Here is a 12,630-nt window from a genome sequence, read left to right as displayed (position 1 = left end):
AGGATTGCCAGGCACAAGATAGGGTGCCAAGTTAAAACTGAATTTCAGATCAACAAAAGAATTTTTTTTTTTTTACAGGGCTCATTAGTATTTATTTCACTTTCTAAAAAGTTATAATTCACTTGCAGAAGGAAAAAGGACTCAGAGGAATTCTGCTTCTCTTTCCCACCTAAACTCAAAATTAATGGCATTTTGAACAAAGTCTTTTAATTGCAGAATTTAAAAATTCATGCTCGGTTATCTTATTCAATATTTTAAAGTTACTATGGCATCTATCATTTGAAAGAAGCACAGAGATGAAATTTACACCTCCACTAACTGGCCAGGACCTGTGCATCAGATGGTCAGAGCAGGGAGAAGACGGGCACGTTCTAATCCCCAAATTCTCCATTTATCATGGGATTTCCTGAAGCCGGGCCAGCATCCATGTTTCAATAAACACCACCAGATGGACTGACTCACAGAGGACTCCCCAGTCCTTTCTTTCTGTTTGGTCTTAGAATCACCTCTTGACTAAGCATGTCTCCTCTCTTCATATATTTCCTTGTACTTACAGATGGGCTGGAGGAGGAAAGGGCAACCCACTCCAGTGTTCATGCCTGGAGAATTCCATGGACAGAGGAGCCTGGCAGGCTACTGTCCATGGTGTCACAAAGAGCTGGACACGACTGAGCGACTCAAGCATGCACGCCCATGTGGGGACTTCTTCATTGCTGTCCGCCAACCTTTTTCTCATTTGTTTGTGGATGAAACACTCTTCAACTGTCCCCTCCTGCCTGTGTGTACCATCTCCATCTGGTTCATACATCTCAGAACTGGAGCAGATTTGAATCGCTGGAAGGAGAGGAAGGTATAAAGCCTGTTCTCTATTAATTTGTCCACACGCACAGATGCGTATTCCTTCTGTGTTGCTGCCATCGGCAGCCGTTTGCTGTAGCTCTCACCCCAGATGCTTCCAGAATGCCGTAAGGGTACTTGGTATCCAGGATGTTCTCTGCTGTCCTCCTCCAAGGCAAGAGGTCATCACTGCACCCATTTGGCATCCCGTTGTATCCGATGCCCACGATTTTGTTTTCTGCATTCACCATGCAGGCACCGACCTGGGAATTTGGATCTTTGCTCCTCTGTGCTGATAAGAAGGCCACCGCCATGAAATACTCAGGCCATTCAAGATAGTCATCACGTTTTCTGCAGGGAACTTCGCTCATGCTGGGTCTGTAGGCCAGCACCCGTCCCCGCCGTCCCGCCGCCGTCCCGCCGCGCGCCCCAACAAAAGAATTTTTAGCATAAGTGTGTCCCAGGCAATATGCAGGATATACTTATACTAAAAAAAAAAAAAATGTTGTTTATGGACTTCCCTGGTGGTCCTGTGGCTAAGATTTTGTGCTCCCAATGCACGGGGGCACGGGTTCTGTCCCTGATCATGAACTAGATCCCACAGGCCATGACTCAGAGTTCACGTGACACAACTATCAAATAAATAAATTTAAAAAAAAATACTGTTTATCTGCAATTCACATTGAACTGGATATCCTGTGCCTTATTTTGCTAAATCAAGCAGCCCAAGAAAGGAGGGTCTGCACGAAAGAGGGGAGATGTTCATCTTCCACGTTGCACTTCTTTGTACTGTTTGCGCTTTCAAGTGTTTATAAAATTTAGGACTTTTTTAATGTGAGCAGGAATTATATGAGACCTGAACCATTCCTGTGGGTTTGTTTTCCTCTTAATTCTTTGTCATTTTTGTACATTTCTGAATGGTTAAAGACATCTTTTAAGATTTAAAAAAAAATTCAGCTCAGTGTAAGTAGGAAAAAAGAGCAATAGTGAAGCGCTTTCTGGATTAACAGATGGGGGAAGAAAGGGTTAAGGTTAAATACGGAAAGTGACCTGAAAATCAAGGGCTGTTTGAACAGTAAATGAACTGAAAGAAAATACCAGAGATGGAAGCAGAGCCAAAACACGGCAAGAGTGGAAGTAGAAACAGCAGTGGGAAGTCAGCGTCAGGTGGCCGCATGGTAGAACTCCACGTCTTATTTTAAATAGCCCTGAATGTTCCCCAGTATTTATTTAAGCATGACTCTTATAAGATAAACTGCATCTCTCTCATTCCTATCATTCTGGTTTCAACACTCTCATTGCACAATCTATCTGCAGAATACAGACAATCCTGAACAATTTACACTTTGCTTCTGTGACTCTGGAATTCACACATTTATGAATTTAAGATTTTCGCCCGAGGCTGAAAATAAATATTTTCTCTGTCCTTCTGGACAGCATTTCAGTCCTTGTCAGGCAGCCGGAAACTTTCCCCTGGAGGCTGGACAATTGTCCTTCAGCCCACAGGGACATGCCAGCCCCAATTGGACTCCCAGAGGCAATTCAGAAAGTCGGGTGAACATTTTCCATGAAATCCTGTGGGAGCATCATTTATCTTTTTCAAAACTTTCTTGGAAAAATTTCCTTGTGAAAACCCAAAAAAAAAAAAAAAGTCATTTTGTAAACTGTGAAATGTGGCATGCACTGCACTGCTCAGGAAGGAGCTGGTCTGGCCAGGCCAGGAATTCTGGAAAGTTCTGTCTGCCTCAGGCTGATTTGTTTGTTCTGTACACTGGCCCTTGTGGTTGGGAATTCACAGCAGCACAAAAGGAGCTTTCTTGGAGTGAAGAGAAATATCCCAGAGGCCTGGATAACAGGGGGTGGTAATGAAGCCAGTGGCTAAAGCGGCATGTGTGTGTGTGTGTGTGTGTGTGTGCGCGCGCGCGTGCGTGCGTGCACGCGCGCTCCGTCACTTAGCTGTGCTCAACTCTTTGCTACCCCATGGACTGTAGCCTGCCAGGCTCCTCTGTCCATGGGATTTTCCAGGCAAGAATACTGGAGTGGGTTGCCATTTCCTCCTCCAGGGGATCTTCCCCACCCAGGGATCGAATCCTCGTCTCCTGCATTGGCAGATGGGTTCTTTACCACTGAGCCAGCCAGGAAGCATGAGGTACCCATAACATGCATGTCATCTGGGTTGCATCCTTGGGAGCCCTGGGGTTGGGTGGCCCAGTGTGAGAGCATCCTGATGAAGTCTGCCTTTATCTGGTCCCCGCTTGTTCAAGGCTCGGAGCATGAAAGGCTAGGTGGGACACAGTTCCTCTCATTCCTTCCACCTCTGGTTTTCCTCCTTGATGCAGGAAACACATCACTTCCACTCCCTGGAACCTGGAGCTTGGCACAGGCAAGGCTGCTCCTGCCCAGAGACCTCCAGGGGCCCAGAGCAGAGACCCAGGAGGAAAGGGTAGAGGGCACCTTGAGACAGCGGACAGGCCTGGGCTCACCAGCCACGCCTTCTGTAGCCCAGCTCACCTGTAGAGGGGAGCACCCTCGCTAACACCAGGCAGACTGGTCCTCCAGTTCCATCCACAAGTGCCATGCACTTGAGAAATGAAACAAAATGACCTCTGGGTGACATTCAAGACACAGTGGGAGACTTCCCTGGTGTACACTGGATAGGAATCCACCCACCAATGCAGGGGACAAGGGTTCAATCCCTGGTCTGGGAAGAGTCCACATGCCGTGGAGCAACTAAGCCCGTGTGCCACAACCACTGAAGCCTGAGTTACAGCGCCTGTGATCTGCAACCAGAAAAGCCACCACAATGAAGATCTAGCACAACCAAAACATGATAATAACAAATGAATTAATTGATTAATTTTTTAAAAAGATGTCGGGGAAAAATTGCACAGGGTGAAGGGCCCAGAACTTGAAGCTAAGCAGTCTGGGTTTGAATCCTAAACCATCACTCCTAGCTGTGACCCCAGGGAGGGGCTGAAAAGCTCAGTGTCTCCATCTGGAAACTGGAGATGGAACTTCTGCCTCAGGGCGTGACAGTTTCATTCATGGGCACACTTAGAGCCATGGTACATTCCAGGTGTCCTCTGAGTACAAGTTGTTGCTATTCTTACAGTCAAACAGGTCATCTTCTTTGGCAAATTTCCACTGAAAAAGTCAGAGAAAAACCGGATGAGTGTCCACACAGAGATCAGCAGACCACCACCTCTGACGTAGCCAACACTACAGGGCAAGGAGCTTGATAAAAACTTGTTCTTTCCTTGGATGTGATCCTCCTCGGCTCTCTACGTCCTTCCCCTTGGAAGGCTTCCGTCCACCCTCGGAAGGCTAATGAAAGAGCAGGGGAGGAGAGTTCCCTGGTGGTCTGCCTGGGGCCTGGGTTTGATCCCTAGTCCGGGAACTAAGATCCTGTAAGCTGGACAATGCAGCAAAATAAATAAAAATAAAAACATCTGACAATATCCAGCACTGGAACACACACACACAAAGAAAAAGGGCAAGGGAAAGATGGCAGTGCCCAGTTTGTGCCAGGCAGCTAATGGGGGTGCTGAACAGCCTTGGTGACCCGTTTGCTTTCTGCAGTGAACTCAAGCAGGTGCAAGTACTCAAAGGCTGAATGAAAATGCCAAAATGCATTTGAACCAGAAACCATGTATTCATAAGAAGGGGCTCAATGCAGATGGACAAAGATGTAAAAAGTTGTACCCAGCGTACGAGGCATTTCAATCCCCCATGACAGAAGTGGATGCCAAGTATCCATCTAACACGGTGGTTCCAAGCTCATGTTCTTGAACCAAAGGCAGTGTGTTCAAACCCTGACTCTCCTGCTATCTAATTGTCTGATGTTGGGAAAGATGTTTACTCTCTCCAGCAGTGCTGCCTGGCAGAACTTTCTGGAGCTGAGGAAATGGTTTGCATCCAGGTTGGGCTGTGTGTGGAGCACTTGAGACATTGGCTAGCCCACACTTTAATTAATTTATGCTCAGTTTTGATTTAATTAATTTTAATTTATCAGCTGCACTGCTCTTTACGGTAGCCTCTAGCCATATGTAACTTTTTTTTATTGAAGCTTTTGAACTGTGGTGTTGGAGAAGACTCTTGAGAGTCCCTTGGAATGCAAGGAGATCAAACCACTCAATCCTAAAGGAAATCAAACCTGAATATTCATTGGAAGGACTGTTGCTGAAGCTGAAGCTCCGATACTTTGGCCACCTGATGCAAAAAGCTGACTCACTGGAAAAGACCCTGATGCTGGGAGAGATTGAAAGCAAAAGAAGGGGTCGGCAGAGGATGAGATGGTTAGATAGCAACACCAACTCAGTGGACATGAATTTGAGCAAACTCCAGGAGATAGTGGAGGACAGAGGAGCCTGGTGTGCTGCAGTGCATGGAGCCTCAAAGAGTCAGACAGGACTTAGCAACCTAACAACATTGTTGGTTTACAGTTTATATATATTCTTTTTCACACTCTTTTCCATTATAGGTTATTGGACGATATTGGGGATAGTTCCCTGTGCTATCCAGAGGTCCTTATGGTTTACCTATTTTATGCATAGTAGTATGTATCTGTTAATCCCAAACTCTTAATTTATCCCTCCCTCCTTTCCCCTTTGGTAACCATAAGTTTGTTTTCTATGTCTGTGAGTACATTTCTGTTTTAAGTAAGTTCATTTGTATCACTTTTTTAGATTTCATATATGAATGATATCATCTGGTATTTGTCTTTCTCTGTCTGATTTACTTCACTCAGCATGATAACCTCTAGGTTCATCCATGTTGCAGCAAATGGCATTATTTTGTTCTTTCTTATGACTGAGTAGTATTCCATTATGTATATGGAATACATGAATCAAACTGGGATCTCCTGCATTGCAGGCGGATTCTTTACCAACTGAGCTATCAGGGAAGCCCATGCATATATGTACCACATCATTATCCATTCATCTGTCGATGGACCACATGTGACTATTAAAATTGAATTAGCTAATTTATTTGATTTCATAAGCCTCTGCTTTTCCTCCTCTGTAACATGGGTAGAATAATAGTATCCACTTCACAGAATTAAATGAGATAAAGTCTGAAATGGGTCAAGTTCATGGTAAGCATTTAATAAACGTTAGCTATTATTCTGGTGAATTTTCCTGGGTACATAGTAGTCTCTCACCTCCTTGCCGGAGGCTTTCTGTCCTCTCGTGTGACTCGTTCATTCCACCTTGGGGAGGCAGAATAGCAGCCTCCCAAAGATGTCCATGGAGTACTCCCCAAGCCTGTCAATCTGTTAGGTTACAGGGCAAAGAGGAATTAAGTTTACATGTGGAATTAAGGTGGCTAATCAACTGACCTTACAACAACAACATAATTTTGGACTGTCCAGTTGGGGCCATTGTAATCATAAGAGTTCTTAAAAGATGGAAAAGGGAAGAAGAGAAGGCCAGAGGGACATGGCATGAGAAAAGACTCAAATGGCCATTGCTGGCTTTAAAGATGGAGGAAGGGGTCACGAGCCAAGGGACAGGACAGGCTCTAGAAGCAGGAAGAGTCAAGAGACAGATTCTCCCCTACAACTTTGGAGCCAACCCTGCTGACACCTCAGCAGGTGAGACCCATTTAGCTCAGTGAGACCCATTTCCAGACTTCGGACTTCCAGAACCGCAAGGTAATAAATGCATGTTGGTTTAAGCCTCTAAGTCACAGCAATTTGTTACAGCTGAGGCAGGGGATGAATACAAGCGCTGACTTGCTGATTCTGTGACAAGATTGCCCGCCTGGCCCCAGTGAACCTCCAGCAGCGTCCACTTTGGATCTGACTGGTCAATGTCATGGTTAATCACAAACCTATAAATCAGATGGAGGCAGGAGGGGGGAACCTGAAAGACCTCTTATTTAAAACGTCTTTTCTGCAAGAGAAGGATCTGTGTTCCATTATGTTTTCAAAGTTCCATTTATATGTTTCAAGTCCGTTCTCCTCTAAATGGTGCCGAATGAATTTTAGTCCCCAGTGCACACCCTTTGGAGGACTGTGGGGTTAAATGAAAAGAAATGGACAGTGGGTGTGTGTGTTTCCTTGCAGTGAAGTAGCCCTTTCTTTGCCAAATCGCTTCTCCATTTCTGAGACACCCTCCAAGGAAACAGGGCCATTCTAGGGTACCTTAGATGCCTTAAATCCAGAGGGATGATAAAGGTGGTGGTGGTTGGGGGAGGGGAGGTTGTACCAGCTCCAGGGAATCTGGCCTGACTCTGGGAGGAGGGAAGACAAACCCGCAATGACTTTCAACTTTTGGTTCTGTATCTCTCCAGCTCACCCACATCCCCTACCACAAAGGTATTCCTCTTCCCCACTCCAAAAGCACAACTTGGCTTCCAAGAAACAGAGAAGCAACATTTTGTACCAGATTCTGCTTGATCTGGTCAAAGATCAGATGCACACTTTTCAGCAAAGCAGGAATCATACTGCCAGTTTCCCAGATCAGCCTCGCTTCTAATGTCAGGAAAGAAGATACAAATCCACAACCCTTTACCCACAGATCTGAAATCCAAACAGGGCTGAACACTAAAAGTTTCCTCATCACTCATCTGCATCAAAACCTGAGCCAGGTCACTGTAATGTGACATGGTTTTTATTTATCCAGCTTAGTGTGACAGCTTCTCAAGTAGCTCTGCTGGGAAAGAACCCACCTGCAATGCAGGAGACTTCAGTTAGATTCCTGGGTCACGAAGTTCCCCTGGAGAAGGGATAGGCTACCCATTCCAGTATTCTTGGGCTTCTCTGGTGGCTCAGATGGTAAAGAATCTGCCTGCAATGCGGGAGACCTGGGTTCGATCCCTAGGTTGGGAAGATCCCCTGGAGTAGAGCATGGCAACCCACTCCAGTATTCTTGCCTGGGAAATCCCATGGACAGAGGAGCCTGGCAGACTCCAGTCCATGGGGTGACAAAGAGTCTGACATGACTGAGCAACTAAGCACAGCACAGCACAATGTGACTATTCCTACAACTTACTGTGGAAAATAATGTGCTATTACAGAGTTCTTCCCCAAATCCTGACTGCCACAGGCAAGACCCACCAGTGGATGCTACAATCATTGGGCCAAAGTTTGAGGAGAAACAGGATATTTGCCAGGTCTCCAAGGGTCTCCCCCAGTAGCATTATTCATTACAAAGGGAAAACGGTGATGTTACAAGGGAGAAAGTTGCTACTTTAACCAAGGGATCAAGGTTAACATCACTAGCAGGAAGACTTATGGACCACATTTGCCTTGGCTATGATGCCACAGAGAACAACTCAACACTGTCCCTCTGGCTTTCTTGCCAAAAATGTATCTCATTTTAAAATGTATCTCGGGACTTCTCTGATGGTCCACTGGCTGAGACACTGACCTGCCAATGCAGGGGACTGGGGTTCGATCCCTGGTCAGGGAACTACATCATACATACCACGGCTGAGAGTTCGCATGCCACAGCCAAAGATCCTGTGGGCCGTAACTAAGACCCAGAGCAGCCACATAAATAAATACTCTTTAAAAAATAAATAAATGAAAATAAAGTGAATCTCATGTTAGGGAATTCCCTGTCAGTCCAGTGGTGAGGACTCCATGCTTCCACTGCAGGGGGCACCAGTTTGATCCCTGGTCTGACCACTGAGATCGCCCAAGCCACACAGCGCAGCCAATAAAATAAATAAATAAATAATTAAATGTATCTCATTTTAAATCTCTAAATTTAAATTGAGACACATCTTAAATACACTTAAACGTGAATGTATCTCTGTTTTAAACATGGGAAAACATCAGACAACACAAACCGAGGGCCGTTCTCAAAAATCACTGACCTGCACTCTTCAAAAATGTCAAGGTCAGGCCAGACCAGAAAAGACAGACACTGTCACAAGGTTAGAAGAAACCAAAGAGACCCCCCCAGCTCACTGCACTGTGAGATCTCAGGAGGGATCTTGGAACAGTAAAAAGACATTAGTGGAAAAACTTGTGAAAATCGGGTAAGGTTTGTTGTTCAGTTAATCGCATCCTATTAACATCAATTTCCTAGTTTTGATCTTTGAATAAATGTGTAAGATTTCAATATCAGGGGAAGCTGGGTGAAGAGTATATGAGAACTCTCTGTGCTATTTTGCAACTTTTCTGTAAGTCTAAAGAAGTTATTCTAAAATAGAAAAGTTCTTTTTTTTTTTTTTTTTTGAAAGAAGGGTTAGGCTACCTGAGGAGGGAAGGAACTAAGGATTTATACATCAGTTGCCCAGAGACATTGAGGGCTTCTGACTGGGTGGAGATCCCCCAGCACTTCCAGCTTGCTGGCTGGGCAAAGCGACCTACCAGGTTTCGGAGAAGAGGTTTCAGGCAGTGGCAGCTAGAAGGTGAGCGAGTCAATGGCCAACTGAGAGACATAGATGGGGCCCTGGGCAGCATCCCCTCCAGACGCTCACTCTGAGAGGCAACAAGAACAGTTTAGGGGCTTTGAGACTATCTATCTCTTCCTTCCCTGCTGGCAGTCTTTCCAATCCATTTCTGTATTACCAAATAGCCATTCAACACTGACCCCTTCCCTTACTGGAAAGGACCTGGTGACCTAGCCCCTTCATCCGTGACACAGTCGTTTGTCTTTGGGATGTCTACATCCTTGGGCAGAGGATGGAGTCTTCTTGTTATTTTAGAACAAAACTCAATATAAAGTTCAGTAGAGGAACTTTCCTGGTGGTCCAGTGGTTACGAATCCACCTTCCAAAGCAGGGGACTCAGGTTTGATCCCTGGTCGGGGAACTAAGATCCCATATACCTCAGGGCAACTAAGCCCATGGTCTGCAGCTACTGAGTCCGTGCACTCTAGAGCCCAAGTGCCACAGATAGAGAATCTGTACACCGCAACACAGAGCCTGCACTGCAACAAAGAGACGTTGTTGTTCAGTCTCTAAGTCGTGCCTGACTCTTTGCAATGAAGATGCCACTTGCCAAAGGCTTGACGCAGCCAAATAAATAATAAAATAAATATTAAAAAAAAAAGCTTCCACATACCTTAAGCCATTTTCTCAAAAAGTTCAAAAGATAATGAGTGGTCAGTTAAGCAAACAAACCACAAAACACCGCCATGTATTCAGAATTCCATCAAAGCATGTAAGTCCGGACTAAAATCAAACGAAATAATCTGTGACAAGGGATCGGTTTTTCTTTCCACTGCACCTAAGGAATCATCGTTCCCTTCATTCTAGAATCCACAGAAAGTAAGCACATTGTGTTGTCAGCTTAACTCAGACAGCACCCACAGGCCCCCGGCTCTGAGTTATGGTCTTTTCTTAGGAAAAGTCACCTCTTTGTGGATCTAACGGTACATTTATTTTTGAAAAGAGGGGGAGTTCCTTATATACATTCCCAACCTCTGTTTTAAATTATTGCTTCAGACCTTCCTGCCAAACCCATCATGTATAAAGGGACTCATGGCTAAGTGTGTAAATAATTTTTAAAATTCCACTGGTAGTGATTTGGAAATAAGAGGGTTTTTCTTTTCTTTCTTTCTTTCTTTTTTTTTCTTTCTTTCTCCCTGCTAGGGTTACTCAAGAATTTAACATTGTTTTAATTTGGAACACAAGTCAAGTCTATTAAAACCTCTTGTGCCCTGTATATAAAACTTGTGCTTTACATCATCATAAAGCTTTAGAATATTAAGTAATTGATTTAATTAAACAAGCAATTTTATTTTTTGCCCTCAGGCCCCACCCTGGATGTGAAAAGGTTTTATAAATTTCAAAGAACATGGAGACCTGGGGTCAATGTTATGGACCTAGGAAATCAAGGTCATCGCTCATGCAGGTAGATCAGTGAACAAAGGCCTGGGCTACCCCCTGGTTTAGGCAAATTTGAGAGCCTTTAAATATCCTTATTTTATCATAATAGGATTTGATCAAGCAGAGAGCTGATGCTTTTGCTGCCCAACTTTCATGCATTTTCTTTTGGAAAGGCTCTTAATTTCCTTCTATGGTGTCAGTCCCTGACTAACTCCAATAATAAAGGATACAGATGGGGTTTCCTGCAGGGATCCAGGGACCCAAGGCCACAGTGATTGGTTCAGGGGGTGGTCATGTGACTGAATAGGAGCCAATGAGAAGCCACTGGGATGTGGATGGGCATGCTGGGACCAAGGAACTTCCTCTGTTTTTTTGTTTTGTTTTGTTTTTCTGAAGCACTAGATCTGGTGCTGCCATCTTGTGACCGCCAGGGGTGAAAGTGCCAGGGGCACCAGGAAAAGCTCAAGGATGGACTCAATAAGGAAAAGATGGGGCCAAGAATTAGGAAGAAAAAGAGAGGGGGAAAAAAGAGCATCCTACTTATATAGTTTAGACCCCTATTTCCAATTATGCTCAAAGTCAGCAGTTGCAGAGAGATGAGACAAATTATTTTTAGTGCTTAACCCAGTTGGGGTTTCTGTCATTTGCAACCGAAACAGACAGAAGCCAGTTTGTCTGGGAAATTAACAAAGCAGAGCCCTAGTAAGTTAAAAATTACTCCTGAGATGTACTATGTCAGCTTCTCTCTTCAACCATCGATGTTGCCTGAAGGATCGTGAGGCTTCTCTCAGGGTTGGGGCGGGAAGGAGATCGGCCCTGGGATTTCTTTGGAAGGAATGATGCTAAAGCTGAAACTCCAGTACTTTGGCCACCTCATGCGAAGAGTTGACTCATTGGAAAAGACTCTGATGCTGGGAGGGATTGGGGGCAGGAGGAGAAGGGGACGACAGAGGATGAGATGGCTGGATGGCATCACTGACTCGATGGACGTGAGTCTGAGTGAACTCCGGGAGTTGGTGATGGACAGGGAGGCCTGGCGTGCTGCGATTCATGAGGTCGCAAAGAGTTGGACATGACTGAGCAACTGAACTGAACTGAACTAAAGGGCTCTGGGCTCTGATTCAGGGGTGACTTTGGACAGTCACTTCCTCACTCTGGTACTTAGTTCCTAAAAGAGGAAGTGGATAAGGTGATCTTTCAAATGCCACCTCCACAAATGTTTTTTTAAAAGGAACTTCCCTGGTGGTCCAGTGGCTAAGACTCCATGCTCCCAATGTAACCCAGGTTCTATCCCTGGTCAGGGAACTAGATCCCACATGCTGCACCTAAGAGTTTACAAGCCACAGCTAAAGATCCTGCATGCTGAATGAAGAGTGAAGATTCTGTGTGCCGGACCTAAGACCCAGTGCAGCCAAATCAATATTTAAAAAAAAAAAAACCATAAAGCAATATACTATTTTATCCACACACTTGTTATAAAGATTGAATAAAATAATATATTCTAAAGCAAAAACTAAAAAACCATAAAGTTGTAAATTATTTATTTATTTTTGGCTGCCCTGGGTCTAAATTTTTAAAAACTAAATAAAAATTACATTAAAATGAAATAAAATGCCACCTCCAGAATGGTCCGATCTGTGATTTTAGAGACTGTGATGAGAGATCACAAATCTCATGATACTACACATGTGCATGCACACACACATATATACTCACATACTCATGCACACATAGACATAGACAGATACACACATACATACACACACATAAATATAAATACATACACACAAGTCTCTCCCCCAACACACCCCTTATTCCACAAACTACTCAGTCTTCCTTTGTAGGAGTCACTTCTCTCTGGAGCCTAAAGACGGGGTGACCCCCTGAACCCCACAGTGGCATAGAGAAAGTGGGGCACAAAAGCTGAGGCAGCACTTGCTTAACCCACACAAACCCCTCAACCCCATCTTAGAATGCCCATGGGAGGAGCAGAAAAGGTGCGTATAC

General features: G+C 44.7%; 1 long non-coding RNA gene across 1 annotated transcript; it reads right to left on the bottom strand.

Annotated features, from left to right (window-relative positions):
- Window positions 1-960: 960 nt before the first annotated feature.
- On the bottom strand, window positions 961-11,510 carry LOC112579941. Its single transcript, XR_006545580.2, has 2 exons — window positions 9,161-11,510; window positions 961-3,981 (listed from the first exon to the last, which is right to left on the bottom strand). It is a non-coding gene; the product is annotated as an uncharacterized LOC112579941 (long non-coding RNA).
- Window positions 11,511-12,630: the final 1,120 nt, after the last annotated feature.

Source organism: Bubalus bubalis, chromosome 17 (genome assembly GCF_019923935.1).
Source record: "Bubalus bubalis isolate 160015118507 breed Murrah chromosome 17, NDDB_SH_1, whole genome shotgun sequence".
Classification (NCBI taxonomy): Eukaryota; Metazoa; Chordata; class Mammalia; order Artiodactyla; family Bovidae; genus Bubalus; species Bubalus bubalis.
This window is presented reverse-complemented; position numbering and strand designations above follow the sequence as displayed.